Source organism: Notamacropus eugenii, chromosome 2 (assembly GCF_028372415.1).
Source record: "Notamacropus eugenii isolate mMacEug1 chromosome 2, mMacEug1.pri_v2, whole genome shotgun sequence".
NCBI classification, from domain to species: domain Eukaryota; kingdom Metazoa; phylum Chordata; class Mammalia; order Diprotodontia; family Macropodidae; genus Notamacropus; species Notamacropus eugenii.
The window spans coordinates 257,890,774-257,907,697 of NC_092873.1; the positions used below are offsets into that span (position 1 = coordinate 257,890,774).

General features: G+C 36.7%; 1 long non-coding RNA gene across 4 annotated transcripts in view; it reads left to right on the plus strand.

The window, feature by feature from the left end:
• LOC140527140 (uncharacterized) overlaps positions 1-16,924 on the plus strand; it is a 166,156-nt gene that overhangs the window by 74,388 nt on the left and 74,844 nt on the right. For 2 of the 4 annotated variants that reach the window (XR_011974690.1, XR_011974692.1), the window contains exons 4-5: positions 5,904-6,030; positions 16,109-16,162. The exons of 1 other annotated variant lie outside the window; for it this stretch is intronic. This is a non-coding gene — a long non-coding RNA (uncharacterized lncRNA). The remainder of the gene's footprint in view (positions 1-5,903; positions 6,031-16,108; positions 16,163-16,924) is intronic. One more of the 4 variants, XR_011974691.1, reaches the window with a different exon arrangement.

Here is a 16,924-nt window from a genome sequence, read left to right on the forward strand (position 1 = left end):
CACTCATTAGAGATATTGCAAAGGAAATTCATGCATCAAGGAGGGGGACTGAAGTACATGACCTGTACAATCATTTCCAATTCTAAAGAACAGTAATACCCAATAACAGGATTTATATAGCACTTTTAGATTTGCCAAGTGCTTTATATGTGTTGACTCATTTTATTATCACAACAACCCTATTATCCCCGTCTTACATCTGAAAAAGCTGAAGCTGAGAGAGCTAAAATGACATGACTATGGTAACACAGCTAGTAAGTATTAGAGGTAGGATACGATTTTGGGTCATCCTGATTAGAAATCTGATACTTAATTCATTGTGCCACCCCACCTGTACTAGGATAGTACTCAGACTTGATATATATTTATTGGTAATATATTTATGTATTAGTAACAGCATATAGATATAACATTACTAATAAATTATTACATTATCTTTACATTTTTTGTTGGAATTTAGAAGATAGATGGGTACAGTTTGGACTGTAGAGGAAAGTTTTCAAGGAGAAAATAGGTTTAGACCTTCAAATCATTTAATAGATTTGGCTCTTGGCAAAAGAGAAACATTATACTTATGCCATAAGTTTTCTTTAAATTAAATTTTCTTTTGTTTAATGAAAAGAAACCCATTTTTTCTCTTATTTATGCTACTACTTCCACCCCACTGAAAAGAAAAAAGGAAAAAGAAATCCTTTGTGCCAAATATGCATAATCAAGCAAAACTAATTTCTTTGTTGGCTGTGTCTTAAAATGTTTGTCTCATTCTGCACCCAGGGTCCACCGTTTTTCTGTCAGGAGGTGGGGAACATGTTTCATCAAGGTCCTCTGGAATCATGAATGGTCAGTGAATTGACCAGAGTTCTTACAACTTTCAAAGTTGTTTTTTTTTTAAAAATAATGTTGTTATAATTGTATAAATTGTTCTCCTCATTCAACTCATTTCATTCTTCATTGCTTTATACAAGTCTTGGAAATTGGGTTTTTTTATATTAATATTATGGTATTAATTGTCTTTCTGGTTCTGCACCAACTCATTAGAGTGAGAAAGAGGTGTGTCACACTTACCAGGTATGTGGGAAAAGACGAGTTTGTCCCTGTGCTAAAGGACTCCACAACACAAGGTACTTTGTAATGGAATTTTACTATCTCTGCATATAAAATTTTATTTTACCTGGTAAGTTTCAAATCAAGCTCAGTGGTTAGAACTGTGTAAATACGCATGGGGTGCAAGATCACTATTTGTAAAGGAGACACCATAGTACTGTAGGAGTATGAAGTCATACTTCTTCGTGGACCTCAGTTTCCCTATCTGTAAAATGAGAGAATAGGACTAGAGATCTTTTCTAGTCTAGTTCTATGATTTCATGAAGAATAACACTCGTTTCATTTATCCTTATTTTTTTTCCTCCTCTGGTACACATTTAACATTCACATTAGTGCAAAGCAGGCTGTGGGATGAGCCACTTAGGAACTTTTCTGTTCCCATTACACTTATGTCTCTTATTTAAGAATGCTAATTGTCTTATTCTCTTATTCTTATTCTTTCTTATTCTTTCAGGGATGCTAATGAGTATTTTCCTCCAAATTATTTTCTTAGCATGCCAAATAATAACATTAGGTAATCCTATGTTAAGGAGGAGCCCACCTACTTACCTCAGTTTCCCTCATCCCACCTTTTTGGATTTGATTAATACCAGACTTTCTGGTAGATTATTATTTAAGACCCAGATTCCCCAAGCCAATTCCTTTGCCAAGTCATCGATTCCAAGTCCCACTTGAGTTGCCTGTTTCTTCGGATAATAAAGAAAGAGGTGGGGGGGAGGGGAAGCCTGATTTCTCTTGGGGGACATTTCTACCTCAGTTGCATTTGTGTTTTGCACAGAGATGTATTTAGGTCACTTAATAGATTGAAGCTGTGAACCAGAAAAGAGGCATCCAGCAAAGCTGGAAGAGTGCGTCATCGCCATTTTCCCATTGGCTGTTTTCTTCTCTATCCAAGAAAGGTCACGCTTACTGACTACTGTAAGCTGTGCCGTATACACGCGTCTTGAAGAAGCAGTGGGCTGGTTTGAATTGGAAGCTGTTCAGATCCTGCAGTCTTTGAGAGTCTTTTCCTTCTTGGTTGTCTGACTTTTTAAAAGCAATTACACATGCCAAAGAAATCCAGTAGCTGGTTTGGTAAATCTTTATTTCAAGATGAAACTTAAGTCTCACATAAACCAGATCTTTCAGCATCTTGCCCAGATTGTTTCCTCAGTCTCCTATATCCCCCCAGGTTGCTGTTGTCAAAATAATGTTTAAAAAATCTATTTTTGAATGGAATCCAAAGTTTGGTAGTTAAATGGCATCCTTGTAATTTGAGTAGTTATGTTCTTAAATCTTTCAATTTGGTTTGCAAATACATATACTGATCCTTCTTGGGCAGACATACACACAGAGATAGCTACTTGCACCATGTGGCTTTTGTGTGAACATGGTACAGATTTTGTATAACTGAGTTCCCATTAATTTAAATCATAACTGAAATTCACTGTGTCTCCCTTCCTCTGATAACATTTTGTACTTCACACATTGTCAACCCCATTTACCAGGTTGTTACTCAGCAGTGGTCATTTCAGGGAAACAGCACATTCAAAGAAGAAGGAGCCTTTCCCCTGGCAGCTGATTCCATGCATTGACAAGCCCTTGTCTACATGCAAGTGAGGACATAACACAGACAAGTGCTGGAAGCTGACAGGGTTATGTGGCTGTCTGTGTAGATCAGAGATCACCAGCCTTGATTTCTCAACCCTCGAGGGTGTCTCCAGTTTCTCCAGATTGTAACACAGTGCTCAAAACAAAATGAATTTGAATTTACTTTAACTTAAAAATAATATATTCTACAGGACACTTCTTTGGTGGGGTTGGAAAGGGATTATTGCTAAAAGCAAACAAAATAATGAGATTTCTCAATTCTGGAAAGATTTTAGAATACTTTTTTAGATAAACTATTTTATTTATTTTTTTCCTCAATTTTTAAACATTTCTATTTAAAGTTTTGAGTTTCAAATTCTATCCGTCCTTTTCCCCGGCCCTCCCACCTGATTTTAGAATTCTTAGTATAAATTAGCCACTTAACCCTGTTTGCCCAGTTGCTCATCTACAAGAAGGAAAGGGAAGTGGCAAAACACTCCAGCATCTTTGTCAAGAAAACACCCAATAGGGTCATGAAGAGTCAGACACAATTAAAATGACGTAACAGCAATAACAATGATAACAAAAGTATAAATTGGGGGGGGGGTGTTGTCAAGTGTTGTTGAATTGTGATCCTGTAGTCATGTGAGTGTTTAGGTATAATCTTCAGCTTTTTTTTATTTTTTGTTAGAGACAATGAATGAATCCATACCTGTGGATTCACTCATCTCATTAATGCACAGAAATTAGAGATCATAGGCTCCTAGACTTGGAGATGAAAGGAATTTCTGAGTAAATCCATCCCTTCACCCTCATTTTACATATCAGGAAACTGAAGGCCAGAGAGATGAAGTGTGTTGGCCAGTTCACACCACAAATAAGTGACACACCCAGTATTCAAACCTAGATTCCAGGGATCTCATCTTCTTTTCTCCTCCTCCCACTTTCTGCTGATAGTGTTTTAAGCATAATTAGCCTTCACTGAAGTTCATTTCTTGAATCTCCTCTTTTTAGTTATTATCGCCACTTGGCAGTTCTCCCTTCCCCCACTTTCTACCTGAGTACAGCTGCCATGTTTTCTTCCTCCTTCTATCTCCCCTTTCTCTGACTCTAGCCCTCATCTCTTCAGGAACCAGAATAAACTGATCCAATTCATATTAATGTGTTCATGCAAGAAGGAATTTCTCTAACAGTGCCATGCTATATAGGGCACTGGACTTGTGTCATGAAGACTTCAGACCCAGGTGCATAGTAGGTACTTATTAAATGCTTATTCACTGACTGATGTAAGTTAAAATTCTGCCTCAGTTACTTGTTAGCTATGTGACCTTGGACAAGTCACTCTCTGTGTTTCATTTTCCTTATTTGTAAAATGAAGGGGCTCAATTAGGAGGTTTCTAAGGTAACTTCAAGTCCTAAATTCATGATCCTATGATCTCTCTCCCTAGTTACACACACACACACACACACACACACACACACACACACACACACACACGATTTCTCAAAAACGTCATATTCATAGGCCCTAGAGCTTAAATAACAATTAATGCTTGTCAAATGAGTGACTATTTTAGAAAGCAATAGTCCAATTACACAGATTAGAAAACTGAGGTCTAGAGAAATAACTTGTCCAAAGCTACACAGAGTAAGTGGCAAAGCTGCAGTTTAAATACTAGTCCCTGACTTTTAGCAATTTTCTTGTTCTACTGTACTACATATATAGCTTATAAAACTTATTTCTTTCACAGTGTTAGCTAAGCAACACTATGAAATAGCAAACCACAAGAAAGTATCTTTGAAATATATTTTCATACAGTATTTGCTAAATAGTAATATTTTATGCAATATTGATGGGTCAGTTAGTTCATTTAGGGTATTATAGCTCTACATTTTAATTCCTTTAGGTGATTTAAAAATTAATTCTAATAAATTCCTAGAAGGCACAAGCAGATTTTATATAATTATTTCTTGCCTATAATATAAAATGTTTTGCATGAAGATATGGGATCAACATATAGTTATGATTAATAACTTTGACACTTGGGACAGGCAGTGCAAAATAGACTGCCAAACCAACTTTTATGATATGAAAATAATACAAAAAGTAATTAAGTCTCATACAATTGAGCATGTGGGAGACATTTCTGCTATATTGGCTCACAGAATAGAACTTCAGAGTTAGAAGGGACCACAGAGGTGATGAATTTAAAGCAGTCTATGAGATTTGGGGTCCCATGAACTTTCTATTACATCAGAAAGGTCTTGTTAAAATTCCTCCTCACAAGAGGGAAAGTAGTACTGGGATTATTCACCCCAGACTGGGGAAAGGATGGTGATACTGCTCATAAAGGGTAAGTGGGAAAGGTACAATCGTACCTGGAAAGAGTGAAAGGAGGAGTAGATTCTGAGGAGTGGATGCGATATGATAGGTTGAGGAATATGGGATGGAAAGAAACCTAGAAGGGGTAATGAGGCAGTTTACAGACCTAGTACACCCCCTTGAGAATTGAAAAGATTTGCCTAAGGTGGTACAGATAGTAATAACCAGAGGTGGCATCCAAATGGATACAAATTCTTTTATTTTAAGTCCAATCCTCTTCCACCATTCCCAAAGGAAGAAACATTGTCTTGAGTACAGTCTTGGAGAACCCAAAATGCCTACAGGTTATAACAGTAGAATGGTTGTTATATTCTCAGTACTGACCAGACTCTATCAATTCCATTTAAGTCAGATCTGAGATCCTGGGAGTGACATGTTGTGGGCCATTCCAGCTGAGTCCCTCCTGGATTTTCTCACTCCTAACATCAATCCCAGGGAAAAGCAAATCCCAGGAATTTGGTACACCTTACTATAGCTGTCTGCCTAGGTTGCATGATTTAGGGAATGAATCAATCAGCAATCAGTAAGCATTTATTAAGCACCTGATATTTCCAAGGAAGCACTTGACAGGATCAAAGCTCCTGTTTTGAAGCTTATTACTTATTGTGACCAGTGTAATTTTATTGTTTTGGGTCGAGAAGGCTTTTCAGTCTTCAGTCACCTATATGAAAATGCAGATTCCCCAGCAAGTCTTAAATCATGTTTACTAACACCTTATGAATAGACACAGTGGAAGTACTTAAGAGTTAAAAGAAATTTGAGCACCAGAATGAAGTTGAAGAGGGAAGTAGGACCCAATCCCATTACATCTGTTCCTTAGCACCCCTCTTCCCTCTGTTCTTTCCAGGTTTACTGATTCCTTTCTCACCAACTTTTGACAAGGGATAGGAGGTTACTGGTTGAATGACAGGAAGACAACTATTGCCTATTTCATGATCTACTGTTGGTCCTATAGACCAGAACATGATGTAATGGTAGGTTCTAATTCTTCTTCTGCTCTGTGATTTTGCACAAATCACTTAACATTTCTAGTACATCATTATCTTGGCTAAGATTGAATGGGACCATGCTTACTGCCTTGTCGGCAGGCAAAGTATGGAATTAAGGTGAAAGTGTGAATAAATTTAATATTTTCCCCTTTATTTATGTAGATTTTTGTGGGAAACCCTAATTTATAGAGTTTTTACCTAAAAAATAAAAGTTTGACTAAAACATAATGATAGCTACCATTTCTATACTCTTTAAAGTTTGCAAAGTGCTTTGCAAATATTGTATCATTTTATCCTCACAATGATCCTTAAAGGTAGATGCCCTTATTGTTCCCATTTTATAGGTGAGGCAGCTGAAACAGAGAGATGTTAGATTAACTGTAAGACTCTTTCTAGCTCTAACAATGAGTTCCTTTGAGAATACCTTCTGATTGCCATGTCTTTCAGTTATCTTCCAAGTTCAATATAGGCACTGAGCCAGGACAAAGAAATGTTGATGATAATTAGCAGCATCCTACTGATTAACATGAAATAATTTGGTAAAACAAAATATTTTAATGTGAATTGACACTAGTGCCAGTTAGAATGTATTAGCCAATCTGAGAATTTGGCAGCTAGAACAAGAATTTCAAAGATCTCACATTCACAAGTTGACCAGATCGCTGAGATTTATCATATCAGCACATTAGTAAGGATTAAACCATCCACTGTACAGAGAAATGCATTGTTTCTCTGTGACAGCTGGCTGTACAAGAATTCAGTAACATCAGGCTAAGCTCATGCCACTTCTTGGAGAATTAGAAATCAGTATCCACATGTGCTTCGGCTATTGGTGCAGCTATGGAAGGTAAAGTTCATTAATGTTCATTTTGGGAATGATTTAATGATGGATTGCCAACTCATAAGGTCAACCCAATATCAGCTCATTAGTAAGAAGCTGAATCTGGCCTATAGTTGTTCTGAGCCTGAATATAGTAAATACTACTTGAGAAAAAAACCTTAGACTTTTTAAAGAAGAAGTTTTATTTGGTAAACCCAACTCAGAGAAAAGAAAAAAATGCTAAAGCCGAAGGAGGAAAGCTGATAGAATGGGTCATATTTGGCAGCCAGATGGTTTAGAAGTCAGTCAGTCAACAAGCATTTATTAAGAACCTCCCATGAGCCAGATACTGTGGGCATATGTATCCGTCTAATGCATGTTTGGCTCTGACAACATCGTATAACAACAAATGCAGGAACCAGCCAGTTATTTTCAAATTTCAAAGTCTTTTACTTTTATAGAACATTATTTCACAGTTGTGTTGGCTATTTAGAGTTGGAAATTTTCTACTGCCAATTTTCCCTGTTAATTCTAGAAACCATAAACTCGGTAGCACAAACTTAAAAAGCATAGCATTCCCAGGTAAGTTGGAAAAGATTGAATGTGGCCATATTTTCTCTTATTGCTTTGTCAGCAGGCAGTGACTGGCATGAAGGTGAAGGTGTGACCAAATGTGGCTTTTCTTTTCCCTTTTCTGTTTATTTCATTTTCTGTAGGAAACTCTAATCTGTAGTTATGCACTGTCTGCCAGTGTCGTAAAGAGAATGGACGGTGCTACTGGCTGGGGATGACAGATAAAGGGTGCTGTGATACCTTATGGTCCTGTATAGAAAATAAGAAGTAGAGTGTGGAGCTCAGATTACCTGAGCCCCACGATATGGTGGACATATGACTCATGAATCTGAGGTCTTTCTAATTCCTAAAGGAGTAGTAACACTCTAGACTCTTGGACAATTTTGACTCCAGTTGAAATCTCTACAACCCTTTGTTACAGATATCTTTATTTCTTATAAAATTAAATCTTTCACTTTAAAAGAAATTGCAACATATCAAATGGAAGATTCAATAGAAGTCACATTAGACTCTCTCTGAGATTCTTTGGCATCTTTCTTTTCTTAATAATAGGTCTTGATATCCATGATGTGGTTTATGGACCCTTTCAGCTAGAATCATACTAAAGAGTCATATTCTTCTTAAGCCCACTAATCCAACCCATCAAGACCTTTTGTTTCTATGACAGTTTGAATGTTTTGTTCCAACTAACTCCTTAATATTCTGTGACTGAGAGACCAATTATATGATCTCAAGGGGCTTTCCAGCTTTAAAAATCCTATGAATTCTTATCTTTCCACCAAAATCACATTCCTTGTTTTTGCCAACCACAATCAATCAACAAGCATTTATTAAGAGCTTACTATGTATCAGGTACTTTTATAGGTGTTGAGAATATAAAGAGAAAAATAAAATGCCTCTATCCTCAGGAAGCTTAAATTTATCAGGGAAAGTAATATACACTACTTTGGACAATATCATTCCTTCATTCCTTCATTCATCCCTCAAACTAAAGAGATTTAGAAAACTCACCATCTTTCTAATCTCAGCCAATGCAATCCTTAAGTGCAGCACTGTGCAAAGCAACTGTTAGAATACCTTTACACAGGATCTCGTTAAATGCTACAAATTGTCATCCTCCGTAACATATATTTCATTGCTCTGAGATATAAAGCTTTAAAGTGATTCCAGAAGGATAAATCATCCATTATTTCAATAGGCAAGCTATTCTGCAGCTCTAAACATTTAAGAGAGACTGGAATGCATACCCTAAAGTTTCTTCATCTTGATTTTCCCCCTGTACTAGATAAGCAATATTCTTTTAGATGCCCTCTCACTATTTTTCTCCTTTGCTGGATTCCCCTGAGGTTTGAGTTCAGATGTTGTGGAAGCAGTTGTTGCAAATGATAGTCAATAGATTGTCAGTATTTTCCCTGGGAGGGGTCGTATTTTCTTTACAATCCAAACAACAGAGCCTGGACCAAAGAAAACAAAACACACCAAGGAATTGTTGTGGCCTATAAACAGCATCCCTTCCCTGGTTCACTTCCTGACACCTCCCTGGCTTGTTTGTGCTTTATAAACTCAGTAAAGCTTCAGAAAAGGGTGGGAAGGCATTGTTTGGTTCCGTAGGGAGCTCCCAAGTCATCCTAGACAAGTCAGCAATTTCTTTGAGGAAGGAGGACAAAGAAGAAACAGAGCAGGGCAAGGAAGGTAACAAATGAACCCTTAAAGATGAAACCTGGGATGAATGTGTGGATTTTGAATGGTCTGGGGAAAGAAAAGCAATTTAGTTTCATTTGTGGCAGGTTTGCTTGTGTGAAGCTATTAAAAAACTAGGCACAATGATGCAGGAAACAGCTTGTGACCCACACTGCTTTTCCTTGTTTACCTCATCCTAGGGAAATTGTAAAAGCTGCTTACCAGATTGTCAGAGGTACATCACTCCAAGGGGAAATTACCGCAGCTTCCTCTATTAGAGGGCAGGGAAAGCCTGGTGGACTAAAGCACCAATACGTTTTTGTGGGTGTCAAGAGTCTGCTTGTTATGAATGCAACGTAGAATGGAGAACATGAGCAAAACTTCAGGAAGAAATCATGCTAAAAAAACCCCACAGAAAAACAAAAAAAAAATAGAGAGGAAACGGATGCTGTCTTTCTGTTCTTTGTCTCCCTACTGCCAAGAACAGCTGTGACATTAGGAATGACAAAGGAAAGCAAACAATTTGTAGAGATATGGGGCCAAGTGATCAAAATTGAGTGCCTAAATTACCCATGGGGAATTTGTGCCTATTAGGAGACTCTGAGGGGAAAAATTTGCACACATGTAATTGGATATCTCCATTGCATGAAAACTTGTGTGCACTTTACATTTGACACACACTATTAGCTGGTAAGAGCAAGTCCAAGCATGTGTTCAGGCTCCACTTACATTCTTATTTTGGGATCTTCCTTTATTTTTGGTAGATTTTTACAGATCATAGAAATTTGCCAACATTTATGTGGTTTTCTCAGACCTCTTCCCTACTTTGCCTTTTATTTCACAATGTGATTTTAATGTGGTACACCTTCTGCCAAAAACAAAACAAAACATACGGTGAACAACAAAATAGCCAATTCATATGACATAAGCAAATAATAAAGGTAGAATATGGACAGGGAAGTTTTACAAAATTAGAGGGAATCTATGAATGAGCTGAGATCTGTCCATTGGAGAAAGGACCTAGTCAATGAGAACAAAGAACTCTCCAAATATGAAAGTTATTTTAGAAAATATTTTCTGAAAAATTTAAAGTCAGCAGAACGAATTGGTGAAGTTTGAATTTTCTATACAATTTGGAAATAAAAATGGAATTTCATGAAGCCCCCTGGGTAGCTGAGAATAGTTGCTTTTGTCATCCCTTAGAGATGCACAGTGGCCAAAGAAGATTTAAAAATTGTCCTCTGATAGCTTTGAAAGCATAGAGTTTTATCATTCACAAAGTAAGGGGGCTAGAGTAGCTAATCTCTAAGTTTGTATCTAGCTCCAATTTCCTATGATTTGATTATTCTATTAAGAACTGAATTAAGACTATGTCAGTTTGTGTTGTCTTTTAGCGATTCCTGTGACTCATATTGTAACCATTAGGAAATAATCTAATTTGCAACATTTGCATATTTCATCCAGGGGAAGTTGTCGGAGTTAAGCCTAACTAGTGTTGGCCACATTTTCCTACTGGCTAAGCTACTCTGTTATTTGTGAGATGTATCTTCAGAAACTGAGCTGATTCCTCCCTTCACCCCCTTACCATGTTAGTAGTGTACTACTTAGAAAAAGAAGCAAAAATTTCTAAATATTGTTCATTCTATTTTCATAACTATACTGACTTTCTGCCTTGTGTCATTTTAGTGCCCTGTGAAACAAATAAAAACAGTTGGATTTCATATCTATAATTATAGCTGTACTATCTATATTCATCCCTTTATCTGTATCTGCCTACCACCTATCTACGTAATTTAGTTTATAAAGCATTTAATTTTGAGAATGATACATTTATCAATCACACTGAAAATAAAAGGAAAACAAATCTTTCTACAAATCTAACATAGCTACATATTCCAGACAATTTACAATGAAAAATATACTATAACAAATGTATGATAGTAGCAAAAAATTTATCCAAATTTAATATTAATAAGCAGAGGTACTTTGGCCCCCAACACTCCCATTAAACCTAGGTGTGAGGAACCCTCAGGAGAAGTTTTTCCCTACTATTCTTCTCACCTTGATCACCTTTACTATTTTCAATCTCTATTGATTCATTAATCTCTAATAAATCTTCTTCTCTACTCATCAACTTGACTTTTCTTTTTGCTACATCCAGGTCAGTGTGGTTTTTTTTTTTTTTGCTTGTCTCCAACATTCACTTACAAGTACAAAGTCCTCTTGGTTAAGCTATGAGACTAGGTATCTTTTTTTCCTCTCAGATTTTATTAGTGGATATTAGCTCCTTCTCCTCCTCTATGTGAAACCCCCATTTGAAGGTGTTTCCCCTCCCTTAGAGGCCATACTGCAATTGAGTAGTATGCAGTGGAATGTGGGTATGTGTATTAATATGGAGGATTTCCAAACCCTTCTATTGGGAATCTACCTACTCAGAAACCTTTGACTACATCAAGTTGTGAACCCGTGCTAACTACCTTAGTTCTCTGAATTAGCTCTAATTAACTCTTTGAAATAGGCAGCAGAATTCTGCTTTCCTCTTTCATTCTATTCAGAAAATAGACTCAGGGTATAAGGCAGGACCTCCTTGCTTGACAATTGAATTGTTCCTTAAAAAGGGGCAGCCACTGACTTTCAGAACTGACCCTTCAATCTTAGTGTACAGAAGATATGGCATTGCCTCTGATCCTGCAAAAAAAGAGGAGATGAGCAGAGCTGGGAACTCTAGTATATGACCTGAATAGACTAGAGCTGGTAGAGGTTCCTTCGAGACAAAGGTATTAGGAAGTTGTTTCTTTTCGACTCAACTCTCTCTCTTTCTTGTTGAGCTGAGGAACCTTTATCTAAGAATGCTGCCTTTTCCCCCCTCTTATTGATGGGAAGAAGATGAGACAATTCTTGACTCTCTTTTGTTTTTTTCTTTCCCAGAGGACAAGAAAGCAGAGTTTTATTGACCTTGCTTTCCTCTTAGTTTTTTTCTTGGAGGTCTGTAGAGCAAAATGCTTACTTCTTCCTCTGGTGGATAGAGCAATCATCTTTAAATGATCTTTCTCCTTGAATAGGAGATCTTTCTGCTTCTAGGAAATTTATTAGTTGATAATCCATTTTCATCCTCCTTTTAGGAATAACTGTATGTCTTATCTCAGGGGGGTTTCCATAAAGGATCAACTTATAGAAATAATTTTGGTGGATTTGGATGTTGTTATGGAGCTAGGAATCTTCTTTAATAGTCTATGAGTCTTAAATGCCTCATTAAAACAGTTTTGATCTCTCTCTCTCTCCCCCATCCTCCCACTCTCTACTCCTGTTTGCTGTCTTCTGCGTTTGTGTTTATTTATTGAAGTTCAATGCCTTAAGAGGTCTATGACCATTTATAAGAAAGATCCCAAGAACACAGGTCCTCAGAAGGTCTGGGATGTTGAAGTCTCATTACCACCGCTTCCCATGGTTTAATTTCACCTCCTGCCACACACATTTTGCCCTTTTAAATTTTAATTGAATTGTGCAACTTGCAACTTTTTTCCCCCCAAATCACTTGGGGTTAAGTGACTTGCCCAGTCAGAATCACACAATCAGTAAGTGTCAAATGTCTGAGGCTGGATTTGAACTCAGGTCCCTCCTGATTCCAGGGCCAGCATTCTATCCACTGCACCACCTTGTCAGCCCTTAGAAGGATTTTTTTGAAAACAAAGCAAATGGAAAAGAGAAATCAAATTTTTATGCATACATTTTATATAGTCATAGTTAATGTATATGTTGCTTTAGTTCTACCTTGTCCACTTTACACTATTATGTTTTTCAATATTTCCATGTATTTCTTGTGTTTATGACTCTTAATGATATGCCACTATTGATTTACATATCACAGAACCAAAAGGCCTTTACAACAAAGCCTAGATAGTTTCCCCTGGTTTAGCACATATTCTCTGGGTGTGATCTTTAGTTAACATATGATACAAATTGCAAATTATTCTCCTTTGATCCCTGGGACAATCTGTATATGACTATACTGTATATGCTATTGTTACTTCATATTGACTGATTATGAACTCACTGTACTAACTAGAAGAGGTGGCATGGTGGTGGTCAAGAGGACCAGAACAAGATACAATTTTAACACAAAGGGCTTTACAAATAAAGTATTTATAGCCAGGAGCTTTTCTTTCTCTTTTGTTTGCATCTTTATCAGCGGGATCATGGTATCAAAGAATTTAATAATTCCTAAAAGACAATGTTGTTAAATTGTTGTTTTTGGTTTAGAAGACCCAATTTTGACTCTTTATCTGTTATTCTTTGTGTCACCTTGGATGAGTCATTTAACTTTGCTTGGACCCAATTGCTTCAATTCTATAAAATGAAGGAATTGGACTAAATGACTATTGAGAGCCCCCCAGTTGTACATCCATTTCCAATTACTGGACAAAAAGCTTGCATCAATTTACAAGTTTACTTACCAACAATGTTAATAGAAAGTATAGTGGATAAAGTGATGGTTTTTGAAGGCAGGGAGACCTTGGTTCTCATTCTGCTTCTGACTCCTAGCTTTGTGATCCTTACATACACCACTCAAACTTTTTGAGTCTCAGTTTTCTCATCTATAAAATAGGGGTGATAATACTTGTGCTACCTACCTCACAGTTGTTGTAAAACTCAAATGAGATCATATATGGAGGATGGTTTGTAAACTTTAAAAGTGCTAAATAAATATGAGCCATAAGGAGAAGTGTGGATGCTCTCCTCTAGTCCAACCAATACTGACTTTTTTTTTTTGGATGCAATTGGAGCTAAGTGACTTTACCAGGGTCACACAGCTAGTAAGTGTTTGAGGCTGGATTTGAGCTCAAGTCCTCTTGGCTCCAGGACTGGTGCTCTGTCTAACTGTCTCAACATTGACTTTTAATACTTTTAACTATTTTGTCATCTGATGATTATTAATTGTACATCAAAGTTGGTTCAGTTTGTACTTTTTATTAATGTATCAAAAAGAAGTTTATGAATTATCTTTTTTATCCTTAGACCATTTTTCTACTAAGGTTTGCATATCACTCCTAGTTCATATAAGTTGCTTATATTTTGTGTCTTTCAGCTTTTTATCATCTATATTTGCCTTCAAATTTCCCCCAATTACTGACTTTTGTTTTGCCATTAATATTTTCTCTGTGGTTTATAGGACTATGGTTCTGTCAAGCTACAAGGGATCTCAGAGGCTAGGTGGTCCAATCCGCTCCTTTTACAGATGAAGAAAGTGAAGTCCAGGGATACTAAGTGACTTGCTCAAACTCACACAGGAAATAAATGTCAAGGTTGAGATTCAAACCTAGACTCTTTAATTCCTGAGCCAGTGATGTACTGCACCACTCTGTTTCCTGTGAATCTGTTCAATTCAATTCATAACCATTAGCAGACTGTTGTGAAAATACTGTACTATGTAATCAATGAAATATAAAGTTTAGGTAAAACACTGGTGAAACTCTCATTGTATAGAATTCTATCATTTATATTTATGCTTGTATATGTGTGTGTGTGTGCGTGTGTGTGCGTGTGTGTGTGCATTTGTATACTATATACCAGAAACAGTGTGGTAGGTATTGGGACTCCCAAGACAAAAGACAGTTCTTGACGTTAAGGCATTTTCCTCTAATATATTCTTCTATTTTTCAGATAAATGTTACTTTCCCATAATTGAGATGAGTATATCTATCCTTCTTTCCCCTTCTTAATGGTTTTGAAAATGTTTATTTTGTTCATCAAATGGTTTATTTTTTGGTAGCATATGGCATGAGGTATGGATTGCAATGTATTTTCCATTATACTGTTGTCCAATTTTCCAGTTGGGTTATTTTTGTTCTGGCAAACACTGTGGTAGAAATCCTTGGGTTGTTTGCCGTTCTCAGTTTGATGTTCTTTTAGTTGGAGGCACTTTGGTTGGCAAAACTCTTGCAGTCTTATGTTCCCTTAGTATGAGTCAGATCCCCTGACCCCAGAGCTGTGCTGCAAGGTTCAGGCTCAAACCAGAACAAGTCTGGGACTCCTCTGTGATTTCTGTATTCCTTAGGAAATTTAATCTAGCCTCTGGTGATATGGAAGAATCATGGGGAGAAAAAGACAGATTTAAGGCTATATTCTTATTATGCCCTATTCCACATTATAGTTAATTGCACATCATATTCTTTATACTATACTGTAAACTTCAAGAGGTCAGGGGCTATGTCTTATTGCTCTCTCCCAGGACTCAGAAAAGTGTCAACCCTTAATAAACAGTCATTATATTGGACTGAGTGCTGAGCAATAGCCTGAGAAGCCCCAAGTGGAAATAGGTTTTTCTACAATACTTTGACAGCTCCATGGTGGAGGAAATACCAAGGAACTAAAGAGAGAGGTAACAGGTAAATTCCTGATTGAATATGTAATTCAGGAATTGCTCTTCTGTGCCTTCATAGTACTGAGTGTGAAAGCTTAAAGCCATCCTGTGTTTGTGCCATCTGTCAGCTTTCTTCATTTTCATAATTCCCATTTTTAGTATCAGTTACTAGAGCAGGAGGGAGAAGAAATCAGATTTTCCTGATTTGTAAATATTGCTAATGTCAAACTAGAATGAGCCCATGTTATACTCTCTGCTAGCTTTGCAGACAACTGTAGTGTTGACATAAGTTATTTGATACGCTTCTATAACCTCCTTTATATGGAAACTAGTTCCTAGTTCTTTTACTGTGCTTTCTTTTTAGGGTAACTGATTCTTTTCTGCTTGATTCTTTTTCTACGTTGAAGGAAATAGTAGAGTCTAAAGAGATTCAGAGCCAAAGGACATAGGTTTAAATCTTGTCTCAGTTATTTGCTGCCTGTGTGATCTTGGGTAAACCACTTCATTTCTCTGGGTCTCAGTTTCCTTATCTGCAATATGAAAGGATTGTGCTAGTTGAAAAACAAGGTCCAGTCTAGCTGCAAATGAATTTCTCCCACACCCAACTTATTTGTTCTTTGTGTTAACAGAGAATCTTACTCTTTGGAAATCAAGCCAGTACTGTGAAATCTTTTGTGATTCAGGTAAGGCATCAAAATCTTAGAAATTTTAAAGTGTATTAATTTTTTTAAATTAAGAAAGTTTCTCACGTTTAAGAGCATCATATTGGTTGGTACATATTTTTGATTCTTCAGCTGCTACATTGTAGAAGCATATTCTAGATTAGATGGAAAACTCATTCTAAAATGGTTTGGGGAGCCATGGGTTTCTAAAAAAATACAAACCACTGAGTAATATTGTTCATTCTTAGTCCCCCCCCAAAAGTAATTGTGTGTATTTAAAGTCAACATAAATTGAAATGCATTTTGAAAAATTAACTCAAGCATGACCTAGTAGATAGAATGCTTCTTGACTTGGGAGCCAGGAAGACCTGGATTCACATCCTTTTATAGATCGTTACTGGCTGTGGGGTCCTAGGCAAGAATTAACCTTTCTGAGACTCAGCTTTCTCATATGTAAAATGAGGATACTTATAAATGTACCTACCTCTCAGGGTTGTTGTGAGGCTAAAGTTAAGCAAAATGCTTCGTACACTTTAAAGCATTGTATAAATATCAAATTTTATTATTACATTAAACCCATGTTGAATCATCAAGATTTAATTTTTTTGGTGCTGAAGTCAAAAACTCTTGGTAAGTGTGAAAAATGCAGTTTACAATGAAATGACCAGTTGTTAATATCCTTAAAATAGACCGTTTCCCTCCTTTCTTTCAGGAACTTAGAAAAGGAGGAAAGAAAGAGAAGGAAGTAAAAAAGGGGAGGAAAGAGGTGTGTGTGCGTGTTCG